Source organism: Narcine bancroftii, chromosome 2 (assembly GCF_036971445.1).
Source record: "Narcine bancroftii isolate sNarBan1 chromosome 2, sNarBan1.hap1, whole genome shotgun sequence".
Taxonomy (NCBI): Eukaryota; Metazoa; Chordata; class Chondrichthyes; order Torpediniformes; family Narcinidae; genus Narcine; species Narcine bancroftii.
Window position 1 is genome coordinate 333,773,121 of NC_091470.1, and position 13,555 is coordinate 333,786,675.

Consider the following 13,555-nt stretch of genomic DNA (forward strand, 5'->3'; position numbering starts at 1 on the left):
GAGATAGCGCTGATGGAAGCATTCTAGGAGCCATAGGTGATACCGGGACCCATGATTCGGAGCCGAACAGGAGCGTGGGTATGACAACGGCTCTGTACACGCTGATCTTTGTGTGTTTCTTCAGGTGATTGTTTTTCCAGACTCTTTTGTGTAGTCTTCCAAAGGCGCTATTTGCCTTGGCGAGTCTGTTGTCTATCTCTTTATCTATCCTTGCATCAGATGAAATGGTGCAGCCGAGGTAGGTCAACTGGTTGACTGTTTTGAGTTCTGTGTGCCCGATGGAGATGTGGGGTGGCTTGTAGTCATGGTGGGGAGCTGGCTGATGGAGGACCTCAGTTTCCTTCAGGCTGACTTCCAGGCCAAACATTCGCAAAACAGGACGTCATGCGCTGGAGAGCTGGCTCTGAATGGGCAACTAAAGCGGCATCGTCTGCAAAGAGTAGTTCACGGACAAGTTGCTCTTGTGTCTTGGTGTGAGCTTGCAGGCGTCTCAGATTGAAGAGACTGCCATCCGTGCGGTACCGGATGTAAACAGCGTCTTCATTGTTGATGTCTTTCGTGGCTTGTTTCAGCATCATGCTGAAGAAGATAGTAAAGAGGTAGTGCAAAGAAAAACTACAACATACACATGTAAACAAATGAAGAATTTAGACTTTACTGTCGTGCAAAAAAACTGTATTCAAGAAAAGATACTTAGAATGGAAACAAGGAAAGAATATAAACAAGACTGTACAATTTCAAAATAATTGAATGATAAATAATTTGCAAAGTAAGAGTTCGTAAATGAGTCTGTGATTGAATTTGATGCTTAGGAGTCCGATCGTAGAGCAGTAGCAACTGCTCCTGAACCTGATGGGATGAGTATTGTGACACCTATACCTCTTTCTCGATGGCAACAGCAAGAACAGAAGATGTCCTGGGCGGTGTGGATCCTTGATGATTGCTGCTGCTCTCCAACAGCAGTGTTCTGTGTAGATTTTCTCAGTGGTGAGGAGAGCTTTACCTGTGATGTACTGGGCTGTGTCCACTACCATTTGCAGGGCTTTCTGCTCAAAAGTTTTGGTGCCCCCATTCTAGGCCTTGATGAAGCCAATTTGTACACTTTCCACTACACATCTGTAGAAGTTGGCCAAGGTTTCCGATGTCATTCCAAACCTCAGCAAACTCCTGAGAAAATAGAGGCACTGATATTCTTTCTTCACGATAACATGAATGTGTGAGATCCAGGAAAGGTTCTTCAAGGTAGTGACTCCTAGGGATTTAAATTTGCTCACCCTCTCCACCTCTGATCCCCCAGTGATGACTGAGTCGTACACCTCTGGTTTTCCTAAAGACCATGATCAGCTCTTTGCTTTTGGTGACATTGAGTGTGAGGGTGTTGTTAGTGCACCATTTAGCCAAGTTTTCATTCTCCCTCCTCTGTCCCTTTTTATACAACCCTCGACTGTGGTATCATCAGCACATTTTTAGATGGTGTTGTCGTCGTACAGAGCCACTCAGACATAGGTAGAGCAGAGGTCTTAGTAGACCTTGATGAAAGGCTCAAGCACAAAATGTTGGTATGTATCTTTATCTTTGCTATATAAAGTAGACTCCTCCGCCTGCCTCACTCGACCGAGGCCGGGGCCGCCGTCTCCCCCTTGCTCCTGCCCGTATCGGGGCCGCCGCCGTCTACCCTTCGCCCGGACCGGGGCCGGGGCCGCTGCTGCTCTCCCTGTGCCTGGACTGGGGCCGCCGCCTCCCACTCCCTGCCCGGACCGGGGCCTCCGCCTGCCTCACTCGAACGAGGCCGGGGCCGCCGTCTCCCCCTTGCTCCTGCCCGTATCGGGGCCGCCGCCGTCTACCCTTCGCCCGGGCCGGGGCCGCTGCTGTTCTCCCTGTGCCTGGACTGGGGCCGCCGCCTCCCACTCCCTGCCCGGACCGGGGCCTCCGCCTGCCTCACTCGACCGAGGCCGGGGCCGCCGTCTCCCCCTTGCTCCTGCCCGTATCGGGGCCGCCGACACAAAAGAGTCTGGAAAAACAACCAACTGAAAAACCTCACAAAGATAAGCGTATACAGAGCCGTTGTCATACCCACACTCCTGTTCGGCTCCGAATCATGGGTCCTCTACCGGCACCACCTACGGCTCCTAGAACGCTTCCACCAGCGTTGTCTCCGCTCCATCCTCAACATCCATTGGAGTGCTTACACCCCTAACGTCGAAGTACTCAAGATGGCAGAGGTCGACAGCATCGAGTCCACGCTTATGAAGATCCAGCTGCGCTGGATGGGTCACGTCTCCAGAATGGAGGACCATCGCCTTCCCAAGATCGTATTATATGGCGAGCTCTCCACTGGCCACCGTGACAGAGGTGCACCAAAGAAAAGGTACAAGGACTGCCTAAAGAAATCTCTTGGTGCCTGCCACATTGACCACCGCCAGTGGGCTGATAACGCCTCAAACCGTGCATCTTGGCGCCTCACAGTTTGGCGGGCAGCAACCTCCTTTGAAGAAGACCGCAGAGCCCACCTCACTGACAAAAGGCAAAGGAGGAAAAACCCAACACCCAACCCCAACCAACCAATTTTCCCCTGCAACCGCTGCAATCGTGTCTGCCTGTCCCGCATCGGACTTGTCAGCCACAAACGAGCCTGCAGCTGACGTGGACTTTTTACTCCCTCCATAAATCTTCGTCCGCGAAGCCAAGCCAAAGAAAGATAAAGTAGACTGTTTGACCTGCTGAATTTCACCCAGCATTGTGTTTTTACATCAGTACGGCAAAGGAACCTTGGTAACGTGACAATAAACTGACATGACAAGAATATTGATAATAAATTTTTTCTATCCTCATAATATCTGGGTTCACACATTGTGAGCGATGACCTTGCAGAGAGTAAATGACAGGACCATGGGTTTCGGGGGTGTCAGGGATTTTGGGGTTAGGATAATCACTGAGTCAGGAGATGTTATTCCAAGCTGAAGCAATTAAGGAGACCTGGGTAAGGTAGTTGGCCACCCAGGAAAGGGCTGAGAATGTAGAAGGTAAGGAGTGGAGCTCACCCTAATAGGGTCTAGACTAGTACAGTGATATTAAAACTTGGTTGTTCTGGCAGGCTGCAACAATAGTCACTCCTGGAACAAGGTAGTCAGGTTTCCCTGGCAATATTCCAGATAGTTCAATCAAAGTTCTTGGTGTGACATTAAAGAATCTAGAAATGAATGATTATTGTGTTTCACTCCAGGAAGAATTAATTTTAGGTGACAACACTGAAGTAAACAGTATTATGTGACTCTTTATTGACAAGCATGCTTCCAGTAACTTTCCTTATTTCCTTCATATTGACCTCATCTCACAAATCAAACATTTGACTTAATATTTTTCATTACATCCTTATGTATTATTTCTCTTGACATTGCAGTATTGGTGTTGTGAGAATGGGCCTCTTTCACTGACCAGTAAAACCTAAGCTTGGCATTGTTGGCATTGCCTCTATTTTGCCAAGGTCACCACCTTGCTATTTGTAAAGAGGAAACTGAATGGAAGCAATGCGTTTGGGTTAGATTGCCTTGTGCTGTAAATGGGTTTACCATTTGGATTTGCAACTCCTCGTCTTCAATGAGGTTCAAAGAAAGGACAGTTATATTTCAGATCGACATTAATAGTCTCCATGGACTGACTGACGTTACTGTCCCTTTGATTGCTTTCATTCTTGAGCACTGCTGGTGCAGGCTTAAACATAAAAGGTGGTAGAGTCTCGATGGAGTATCAGAAGCAATTAAAGTCACATGATTTTGTTTTCTGTTGCTTCTCCAACACCACAATTTGCACGCAGCTCAGAGGGGAGTGTTTCAGTGGCTAGCCTGTGGGAAAGTCGTCGCAAAAAAATGTCGCTCTCTCAAGAGAAAAATCTCATCTGATAAGGCACTGTTTACTTGTATTCAAGTGGTGTGGGATTCTAGATTCTGACAATCAGAAATTTGTTTTGAGCTATAATCCCTCACAATTAACTTTTCATTCAACTTGGTCTACAGAGCAAATGCTTTTTTTCTGCAATAAACAGCAGTAGGGTGGGAGGCTGGTGATGGAGGAGATCAGTACCAGAAAAACACAGATTTCAGATAATTCCCAAACAACCAAAGGAGAGATGATGAGAAACATTTTATAGCACAGCAATTTGTTGTCGGTGGGAATACACTACCTCAAAGGGTGATAGAAGCAAATTCATGAGCAACTTTAAAATGTGAATTGGAAACTGATGTCAAAAATGCTGGTTTCCAATCGGGCAGCATGTTTGGTGTAGCGATTAACGCAGCACTATTACAGCACCAACAACATACAGTGGTTTCAAATACAGCGCCTCCCGTAAGAAGTTTGTACATTCTCCCCATGTCTGTGTGGATTTCCTCACACCCTTCAAAACATACCTGTCACCCTGCTGTATATGTAAAGATACAAAATTTAAAAAAAATATTTTGTAGGGGTATGGGGAAGCAAGGGATAGAGAGGCCCTAATTGTAAAACTCTTTTAAAAAAAACAGCACAGGAATGAGAAGTATTTGATTTGAACCATGAAGTACTTCATTCTTTGTATCCCTGGTATCAGAGGAAACTGTTTGTTGCAACCAGAGGTGTGCAATCCCACCAGACTATCTTAGGTTAAAAACATTAAAAACACACAGGAGGAACACATAAAATGCTGGAGGAATTCAGCAGGTCAAGCAGTATCCCTGGAAAGGAGTAGATAGCCAATGTTTTGGGCCAAAACTGTTCATCAGCAAGAAACGGGAAGACAGCTGAATAAATTGCACAGCTTATTAATTGCTTAAATGAAAAAAATACCTCAGTAATTTAAAAAAAAATTATTATTCTTTTTCCAGCAATGTTTATCAACATGGTTTCAATTTCAAAATATGTTAATTGATTGTGTATTACTCTATGAACCAGTGGACTTAGTGCAACTTTCTCTATTGCTTATTCTAAATTAACAAACACTCCTGATGGTGCATTACACCATCTTTGCTATCAGTCGTGTGAAATACCCCTTGGCCAATAACATTAGGGGTTGGGTCCAAAGTACAGATATGTCTGTGCTGCCGTGTCAAAAAATTCAAGTTCCAGGGACAGCCCAACTGGGATGGTGGATGAATACAGTTTATTGTGTTGCCTACAATCCCAGATCACTCCTTGGATTGATAATCGTCAACCTGAAGCCATCAACTCTATGAAACCGATGCTATGATAATCCTGTTTCTTCACTCATTACCTATTTCCCTAACATGCTTGTACTCCTGACTATATCCTATAATTTCTTAAGCACATGTTCTATTGGACTGAAATACTGCTCAAATCTGAACCAATCTTGAATAAGGTTATTTATTCAGCTATCCCAGATATCCTGAGCTGCATCATGTGTACCTGCCTAAACCATGCACTTAACCTTTACACTGGAATCTTCCATTTAGGGTGGGATAATTAGTGCAAAGCTGTTACCAGCACCAGGGACCGGGGTCCGAATCTGGTGCACTCTGTAAGGAGTTTGTACGTTCTCCCCATGTCTGCTTGGGTTTACTCGGGTTGTTCCAGTTTCCTCTCAGCATTCAAAAAATGTATTGGGTTGTCAGTCAATTGGGTATAATTGGGTGGCAAAGGCTAGACAAGGCTGTATGTCTAAATTTAAAATGAAAAATCTGGCAAAGTTCAGTTAAGGGAGAAAGATGGGATGAAAATTATGGTGGGAAATAAAAGATCATTTTAGGAGACTGAAAGTGAATGAAGATTAGTGGAAATGCCATGGAAAAGATCTGCAGGAGATCAGGTAGCCTCGGAAGATTATTGAATAGGAAAGATGATTGGCCATTGACGAGTATGGCAAGTGGAATGAGGGCATTAGAGGCTTAGGGACAAGATGAGGGACTGCAAACTGAAGATTAGTAAGGTGGGGAGTTACTTTATGTAGAGGCCCAATTGTCCAATTGCCCATGATACTAATATTAGGTGGGAGGTGGGGATGCTGGTAGATTTAAACAAGATATAGTAATTTACATTGAGAAATATCAATGGATCTTCAGAGAATCTTTACTGTCAGACTGTTCCAGGCTCTCTTGTAGCAGAACCTTCTAGCACAGATTCTTTGAAAAAAGGGTGGTTAGTGCCCTCACCAATATATGCAAAGAGCTTAACATACAGCGGTCCCCCCTTATCCGCAGTTTCACTTTCCATGGTTTCAGTTACCCGTGGTCAACTGTGGTCCGAAACTGATCTGTCTGCCCCACTCTCTCCCCACAGCCCTGTATCAGTCCCAAATAATTCCACTTCCCTGCTCTCTCCCCACAGCTCTGTGTTGGTCCCAATGCTGTTCCACAGACCCCTTCTCTCCCCACAGCCTTGTGTCAGTTCCCACACTGATCTCACTGCCCCACTCTCTCCCCACAGCACTGTGTTGGTCCCCACACTGATCCCACTACCCCGCTCTCTCCCCACAGCCCCATGTCAATGACCTCACTGGTCCCTACTTACAAATAAAGAGTATACAAGTACACTACAGTATCCTATATAGCTTTGCTAAGTATATAGTATGGTGTTTGCACAACATCCATATTGTATAACACCCAATTTCGCAGAACGTATCGCGGATGTTAAGCAATGCATTGTATAGGGTTCGGTACTATCCGTGGTTTCAGGCATCCACGGGAGTCCTGGAAGATATCCCCTGTGGATAAGGGGGGGGTTACTGTACTTTATAGATACATGTGGAACCCAATATTACAAACAGAATATATTGGAAGCATCAGTAGGTCAGGCAGGACCCATGGAGAGATAATGTTAATGTTTCAAGTCAATGAAGGTCATTGACCTGAAACATTTACTTTGCTTTTGTTTTCACACTTGGTGCTTGAACTACCAGTATTTTCCCTTTCTATTTCAGATTTCTTGCATCCACAGTTTTTAAAAACTTTTATCCAATCCAATATTGTGTTGCACGTCTTGCAGGCCCGTGAGAGGTGATAGATATTGTTCATTATATGGTCATATCATCAATGTGCTTATTTTACTCTTGTAAGATATTTCTGGCAAGATCCAATATTTACCCCAACAATTCTTATAATCGACCCAAATAACCTGTTGTTCCCAAGAGAGCAATATGCACATTTAGTCTATTGTTTAATGCATTGGCAGTGAGAGGAAAATTGAACAGAACATTCACTTTTATTTATTTGCCAGAATAGTCCTGTGAATTTCATTTATACATATTTGGAGTATTTAAAGAAGAACATTTAACTGTGCGGCTTATTCCTGTGGCCATGTACAAGATTTTCATTCAAAGACCAACCTTTTGGAGAGGGTATTGAACTCACAGAGACCAATTCAGCCCAGTTAGCCCTCTAAATTGCATTTAACTTGAGTGGAAACTCCTTAATAAAGGAATGCCTTGGTGCTCTCTGTCACATCACAGCCAATCCTGAATAACCCACACTGCCTTTTTAAATGGAAACTCAATGTGTCATCCATCACAATGAAAATATCGTGTAACAGTGTTGTTTGTGATTAGCTGTCAGGGCTGATAGGTATTGAGTGATTCCAGTGTAAATGAGAAATAGCTTCAAATAAAGAAGTTTTGAAAGTTTTAGTATCATTTTACAGAGGAAAAAAAATGCCAGGGTGAAACAGGTGGAACAAGCCAAGAAATGGAACTCAACGTTTGCCTGAGTTGATGAGACTGCCAAAAAGACTGACATCTGGGACACATTAACACTTTCAGTCCTGCATCATCATGTCTCGAACCTTTGCTTACAATTTATTCAATATTTGGGGAATATTCCAATGCATGCTCTCTTAACAAGGTAATCTGTATTGAAAATGCTTGAAAATGTTAATTGGGCTGTTAGGAGTGAACTTCAAATTTTGCTTGAGCTGTCCTGGAGGATTTGAAGGGCCATTGTTTTAACCAGGCTTAAAACTAATACAATATCTATCCTGGAAGTGTTTGATGAAATGATGTTAAATAAGTTTCAATTTATATGTATCTTGTCTGAGATTTGACGTTGGTGCATTGAATCTGGCAGGGCAGGGGACGTTTTACTCTGTATGTGTGCATTCTGTATTGAATTTAACTAAGGAATCCTTGATGATTATGCAAATGATGGTTCCTAATATTGGCTCTTGCAGGATTTGTTGGACAGTGTAGAAGAAGATTTACCCACACAGCAGACTGGCAGACTGCACAGGAATGCAAATGAGACAGTTTTCAAGGGACATTTTAAATATATACATGCATGTGTTCCCCATTGTCTCCCCCCCTCCCACCCCTACACTGACCCTGTTCCACACAAATACCTGCTTATTGATCTAATCAGTACTACATCTGTCTTAAGTGTGTTTGATATGTAATGCAGAGAATGCCAAACTCTGCATTACTTTATTCTGCACTAGACCCAGGATTATTTAACATTAGATACAATAAGTAGAATTATTCCACAAGCTGTTGTAAACATCCTCTATGTTAGGGTTAAAGATTGATTAATAATGTGTAATATGGGATTAGCACATTAGAATTGATTATGGGCCATTCTAGAAAATTTCTGTTATGACAGATAGCTATATTGGATTGATGGATCTAAATATACATTGAGGATGTTTTGGCCTTGACATCCTCATAGTTCCTGGCTTGTATGTCCACATAATTTTTACTTATATGACAGTTTGAAGAAGATTCTTGCTAGTTGCATTGAATACATGGCAGCGAAACTGCTGCCAAACCCCACAAACCATCTGGTGAGTGTGCTCTCACAATGCTGACAGATATGAAATTAATGAAGAGTGGTATTGGTACAAGCAGACACCTTGCTGAAGTATTTCAGATAACAATTAAGAACAATTCTTGGTTTGGGTTTGCACATACACATTGGTCATAATAGGTTAGAACAGAAGTTTTTTCTTTTATTGTACATTGTAAATTTGGTGGGGTTTTCTAACAGCACAGCAACTTCAGAAAGTCAGTCTTTGTCATAACAACAAAGGAAGCCATTCATCCATCAAGACTACACTGTTCTTCACAGAGTAATTCCTTTGCTCTTTCTCTGGAGCATTGCATATTATATTCTCTCAACTATGTAACCAATTCCATTTTTAAAATCCTGATTCACTCTTTCCAGATTGTATGTTGCAGATTATAAATACTTTCTGCACAAAAATGCTTTTTCTTAAATCCCGATGTAAATTTTTCTCATCATTTTTAATCCACGTTTCCTCTCCTTTTATCCAATCTAAATATGTCATGAACTCATATGCAGTCCACCTCTATTGCCAGAACTTGCCTGATTTCCATGTTGCTTGCAGTTGATTTTCATTGTGAACACTGGCTTGTCAGTCTGTACAAGAACACGTTAGTAAAGGAAAATCAAAATCCTGCAGATGCCAGAAATCTGAAATTAAAATGGAAACACTGAGCAGATCTGGTGACATCCATTGAAGAAGAGATTTCAGTTTTCAGAGTTATTGTCAGAAAACCACGTACAACCTTGAGATTCTTTTTCCTGCACGCGAGGCAGAATTACCACTTATTGGTAGTGAAAAAGAACATGTGTAAACAAATAAATAAATATAAACAAACTTACCATGCAGTATAGAGAGAAAAAAACCAATAAAGTGCAAAAATAAGAGACATTAAATGTATCCCTGATTGAGTTTATTGTTGAGGAGTCTGATGTTGGGGGGGTTTGCAGCTGTTCCTCAATCTTGGTGGTGTGAGTCTTGGGGCACCTATACCTCTCTCCTGATTGTAGAAGTGAGGACAGAGTGTGTGCTGGGTGGTGTGGATCCCTGACGATTGCTGCTGCTCTCTGACGGCAGTGTTCCTTCTCAATGTTTTCAATGATGGGGAGGGTTTTGTCTGTGGTGTCCTGGGCTGTGACCACTACCTTTTTCAGGAGTTTACATTCAGGGGCACTGATGTTACCATGATGCATCCAGTTAATGTTTTGGGTTGAGGACCTCTGCAACAGAAGTGGAAAAGAGATGAAAGAAGTCAGCTATTAGTAGTAGATAAGATGGAGAAGGAATTGGTCAAGGAAAGGAAATATCTGATCAAGTGAAGCCAAATTACTTAGTATGGCAAACAAATAGATTATGAATATTAGGACTGGAATATTAGAATGGAGAGAATGTAGCATGTTTCTCTGCTGTGCATAATGAGGAAAGGGAATGTTCTTTCTTCTTTGGCTTGGCTTCGTGGACGAAGATTTATGGAGGGGGTAAAAAGTCCACGTCAGCTGCAGGCTCGTTTGTGGCTGACAAGTCCGATGCGGGACAGGCAGACACGATTGCAGCGGTTGCAGGGGAAAATTGGTTGGTTGGGGTTGGGTGTTGGGTTTTTCCTCCTTGGCCTTTTGTCAGTGAGGTGGGCTCTGCGGTCTTCTTCAAAGGAGGTTGCTGCCCGCCAAACTGTGAGGCGCCAAGATGCACGGTTTGAGGCGTTATCAGCCCACTGGCGGTGGTCAATGTGGCAGGCACCAAGAGATTTCTTTAGGCAGTCCTTGTACCTTTTCTTTGGTGCACCTCTGTCACGGTGGCCAGTGGAGAGCTCGCCATATAACAGGATCTTGGGAAGGCGATGGTCCTCCATTCTGTAGACGTGACCCATCCAGCTCAGCTGGATCTTCAGCAGCGTGGACTCGATGCTGTCGACCTCTGCCATCTCGAGTACTTCGACGTTAGGGATGAAAGCGCTCCAATGGATGTTGAGGATGGAGCGGAGACAAAGCTGGTGGAAGCATTCTAGGAGCCGTAGGTGATGCCGGTAGAGGACCCATTATTCGGAGCCGAACAGGAGTGTGGGTATGACAACGGCTCTGTATACGCTTATCTTTGTGAGGTTTTTCAGTTGGTTGTTTTTCCAGACTCTTTTGTGTAGTCTTCCAAAGGCGCTATTTGCCTTGGCGAGTCTGTTGTCTATCTCATTGTCGATCCTTGCATCTGATGAAATGGTGCAGCCGAGATAGGTAAACTGGTTGACCGTTTTGAGTTTTGTGTGCCCGATGGAGATGTGGGGGGGCTGGTAGTCATGGTGGGGAGCTGGCTGATGGAGGACCTCAGTTTTCTTCAGGCTGAAAGGGAATGTAAAGATTAGGTAATGGGAACACAGCTATACTTTTGAAGTAAAACGGAGGCTGGGAGATGCCGATGAAAATCTGGAGATCCTTTCATTAACATCACTTTGTTGATCTGATACGGCACTTGCTGCGTATTTTGTGTCAGTGATGTCACTGGATGCATGCCTGATGGTTCCCTATCAACCTGGAAGAGATTCCTAACATGATCAAACCTTCTTAAAATTGCTTTTATGCAGAACAGTTTGATGATGTTAAAGAGATAAACTTCCTGTTTTTCCTCAGGGTTTGACTCAGTCTAGAAAAACTTGCAATATATTGTTAAATGTTTATTGTTTTATAAAATTCCATTTGTTAGTCTTTAAGGGAAAGGGAGAGAGAATCAAGGAAGAAAATACCTTGTATGCAGAGGTAACTGCATTCAAGGCTGGGAGAGGCTTACAGGTGAATGTAAACTCAGAAATACACACCAGCTCACTTACCCAAATGGAATGTAAATTATACTGTTGTCACTATGGAAATGTAGAACTTGTTTGGCAAAGCATTACAATCCCTTAACAGAAAAATGTTCCAGATAGCTCCAAAAAAAGAGAGTGGCTGAGAGAGAAGAAAAAAATGTGAACTAAATAATACGCCAGGTAAAAAGCCACATCAGAAATTCAAGAAGCGGCTAGACCAGAACTAAAAGATTAACATTCAATCCATGTCAGAAAACCAGTCAGGTTTTCAAAACACAGAAATGCTGAAGGAACTCAGCAGGTCTCGCAGTGTCCATGGGAGATAAAGATGTATTGCTGACTGTTATGTCCCTGTGTTACTTGTGGAGGCTTCTTAACTGACCCCTTCCTCAAGGTATGTGTATGACTAATATTTTAGGGTTGTTTTATTCCACTCTTGAAACTCAAGCTGCCGCTTCTCCATGTGAGTTGAGCTTGGTCTAGATCAGTGGTTCTCAACCTTTTTCTGTCCAAGGCCCTCCAGGCTTCTCGACTACCATGACATGGCCCACTAGTGGCAATGACTGAGCAATATTTTCAATAGACAATAGACAATAGACAATAGGAGCTGGAGTAGGCCCTTCGGCCCGTCGAGCCAGCACCGCAATTTTACAGATCATGGCTGATCACTACCATCAGTACCCCTTTCCAGCCTTATCCCCATAACCCTTAACTCCTTTGCCCACTAGAGTCTTATCTAACTCTCTTTTGAACATAATCAGCGAATCTGCCTCTACCACCCTCTGTGGCAGAGCATTCCACAGATTCACAGACAAGACAAAGGGAGCTCTATAAGAAATACATCCTTATCTCATTTAAAATATTTTATATAAAATTTTTAAATAATAAAAAAAATTCAAGCATACACTGAACATAAAAACTCTCAATCTAAATGAAAGCTCAAGCCAATTTTATGAGGCTTCTGTTCCTGAAGTTTCCCTATCTGTGGTTCTGTTGTAAATAATGCACATTTGAGTCAGATCTTCTGATGACATTCCTTTGCAATCTTGTGGTAACTATTGTCAAAACTCAGGGATAGATAAAGTTTCAATCACACTGTTAGGTAGCATGGCTAGTGTAGTGGTTAGTGCAATTTTTTTTACAATGCCAGCAGGACGGGGGTTCGAATCCTACAATGTCTGTAAGGAGTTTGTACGTTCTCCCCATGTCTGTATGGTTTTTCCCCAGAGACCCCAGTTTCCTCCCACCTTTCAAAAAATGTACCAGCTGTTGCAGGTAATTTGGGTGTAATTGGACTCATGGGCTGAAAGGGCCTGTTACCTTCCTGTATGTCTAAATTTAAATTTGAAATAAATTAAAAAATAAATTAAGAAAAAAATTAAATATACATTTTTAAAAAATTAAATACATTCTGCATCCAGAATCGTTTTGAACGTCAATAATTTCCTCTTGCAGATTAACAGGGACTTTTTTGACTTTAACAAGAAAGGGGATCCTCATTATTGCCAGTTCTTCTCAGCTGATTTCTGGGAAGGAGTGCAAGAATTCTTCTCGGAGGCAGCTGAGATGTCAGACAATTTCCTTTGCAACATCAGCATCCATTCTATGAACAGCTATTGCTAAAGAGATTCATACATGGCAAGGCTTCCTCCCTCAGCCTTGTGTTTCCAGTTTTCAAATTTTTGTATAAATGCATTGAAAACATCAACAAACTAGATAATAGTTGTGTTCTTTCCATACGTCCTGAGATTCAATTTGTTCAATTGATCAAAAATATCCTCTAGGTAGGGAAAGTGAAATAACTACAGCTTTCATTGAAGCTGGTTTCCAGTTCGTATTCTTTGTATCTTCAAGAACCACTGCAACTCTTCTTGTAATTCTAACACCGCACCACAACTTTTCCTGTTGATAATCAACACATTTTGCTGCAGTACAGCAGTTCCTCATACTCTGAATCCAAATCTTTGTACAGAGATGACTACTTGATTAAGATAATCCTGATGGTGGAAG

At 42.6% G+C, this 13,555-nt stretch overlaps 2 long non-coding RNA genes across 5 annotated transcripts in view; one reads left to right on the forward strand and one right to left on the reverse strand.

The window, feature by feature from the left end:
• LOC138755697 (uncharacterized) overlaps nt 1-13,555 on the forward strand; it is a 153,525-nt gene that overhangs the window by 113,035 nt on the left and 26,935 nt on the right. The window lies entirely within an intron of this gene.
• Nucleotides 8,303-13,555, reverse strand: part of LOC138755696 (uncharacterized) — a 34,028-nt gene continuing 28,775 nt past the window's right edge. Inside the window, exon 5 of the long non-coding RNA XR_011352469.1 lies at nt 8,303-9,404. This is a non-coding gene — a long non-coding RNA (uncharacterized lncRNA). The remainder of the gene's footprint in view (nt 9,405-13,555) is intronic.